Source organism: Bidens hawaiensis, unplaced genomic scaffold (assembly GCF_021521415.1).
Source record: "Bidens hawaiensis isolate Kalapana, Puna unplaced genomic scaffold, B.hawaiensis_p1.1 tig00005510_1, whole genome shotgun sequence".
Taxonomy (NCBI): Eukaryota; Viridiplantae; Streptophyta; class Magnoliopsida; order Asterales; family Asteraceae; genus Bidens; species Bidens hawaiensis.
In genome coordinates this window covers 130,387-132,881 of record NW_027491355.1, presented here as the reverse complement: position 1 = coordinate 132,881, position 2,495 = coordinate 130,387, and positions in this window count along the sequence as shown.

The following is a 2,495-nucleotide window of genomic DNA, read 5'->3' as shown; positions in this document are numbered from 1 at the left end:
AACTTTTTCACTGTCCCAAACCTGAAACAACCACATAGCTATATGATCGCATGATATTACAATAACACTGTCTTTAAAGTTTCTAACTTTATATTTCTTTTTTAATAAAAAAATTTCGGTTATTCGAACTAGCAGTAAAGATGACTTATATTTGTACATTGGCATCATTCCAAAATTATATCTTGAAAATTCCAATGGAACCCGTGCCACAAACATTATGAGTCATCAAGACATCAACATTTATAACGTTAATAAATACATTACTAAAAATCTGAACTTTATTAACGAAAAGCATATAAAACCATACCAAGCCATTACAGAAAATTCTACAAAAATTCCATAAAATAATTTTTTATGTTAAATAACATCCTGCCAAAAATTTTGTCAAAATTAAATGATTAAGACCCCGAAACTGACCTCGTAAGTGGGCTGGCCTGGTTGCTAAAAATTCTTAATTTATTAATTAACAATTCACAAAACCACATAAAACGATTTCAGAAATATCTATAAAAATTACATAAATTCACATATGATGTTAACTAACTTCTAACAAAAAAACAATACAAAAATAAAATGGTTAAGGTCCCGAAACGACACCCGCGGGTGGGCTGATCTGGTTCGGACAACAACTATAAATTAGATATACAAACTTGTTTTGACATCTTAACTATGTCCGTTTGACTTGGAACCTTTCATATGGCTTAGAAAAATGTATCAATAAATGTTGAAACCAATTTTAATGTAGAAACAATACCTTTTAATACCCAAAATAAACCTTGACCCACAACTATGTACCATGAAAAATAACATAGGATTTAACCAAACAAACTGTTATGTTTGCCAAATTAGTCAAAACTACACTTGCTTCATTATACTTACATTATAAATAAGTATTAATAGCATAAGTAAGGGGTGTGAAACTAACCGTCGCACGTATGATATGACATACTTAGATTCTCGTCCCATTCGGTTAGCTTCCAAGCTTCATATCGAGAAACTAACTTGCAAATCAACACAACACATTAGAATGTATTATAAAAGATCATGTAAAGTTTGATCCTTATATAAAACAACACATCCCATATAATCTTTATCACACATCTATGTTTTTATATATCTCTACACAAGTTAACATCACAATTTCCGTTTAAATTTTCACAATGTCTTCTTTGTGGCATTTTATCAAACACCTAATGTGCATCAAACTTGTTTAACATATTAAGTGAAACCAATTCCAGCCATCAGCCCAAATTTAACTAGACCCATATTCGCATATGAAAAACTATTACTCACTTTGAATCATTCTGAGGAAACAAATCGTGAGATTCAGAACGTAGTGTAATTTTGTATCCAAAAACATTAAATTAAACCCAAATTCATGCAAGCATAAATTAATCTATGAATGCTAACAACACTTAGACCTAATGTCCTAAATCAAAAACACCAAATCGCAATATGTAGCATCGATTAGTCAGCACGAACATGAAAAAGTGAAAGACGACATGCAATTGACAAAGAAAATCGAAAACCTCACAATTAAAAAGGCCTACCTGAAGCAGAAGGCGAACTGCAGAGAAGACCAACAACAGTGAGGGCTGTCCACGAAGAAAACGATGGCGGAGGTTAGGGTTCTGCAACCACAACACCATCAAAACCGCACCTGGTGCCGAAAGAACAGAGAAACAACCTTTCAATTCGTCGGGTTTTGCGCGTTAGCAGTCGAGCACCTTGAAACCATAGCAAACAAACTCCGTTTTAGACAAATTAGATATCCACGCGTTCATCTCGTCGAACCCCACCAAAGACACTAGTTTCCGTCGCAGTAAACTGCCGAAATCATTTCCGTAAAACCAAACAATTAGCCGGCAAACTGAACAGCCAGCCGAAGTCGAACTCTTTCATGTTTTGCTCATAACTTGGTCATACGAACTCAAAATTAAGCAAATAAGATATCCACGCGACCGCGCCGCCGAGCACTACCACCATGAACCATGGTTACTATCTCATGCTGCAGGAATTTCTGACGGAAAACCAAACAGTGACCGGGAAACCTAAAAAAACTTATCAAATTTAACTTATTAGCTTAAACCGTTTCACCTCTTGACCCCAAATAACTCACCCATGGCTTCAAATAACCATAAACCAAGAGCCAAGGATTAGAATCGGTTCTAATAAACAACACTCAACTGATATACGATTTAATGAAAATGAACTAACCTCGAATTAAAGTATATCAGCCTCGAATTACCCTTGAATTAAATGGAATCGAATGGGAAGTGGGAGGAGAAGTACTGATCAACTGGTGGGGGTGGTAAGGTTCTACAAAAACCCTAGAGATAGAATATCTATTTGAGAATTATATGTAACCCGTTTTGATGATTTGGGTACCCATACCCGTGAATAAAACCCATGGCCCGTGAATTTTAAAGGATGAAATGAATGAGAAGCTTTAAAGGATGAAATGAATGAGAAGCCAATGTTCACGAATAGAGTAA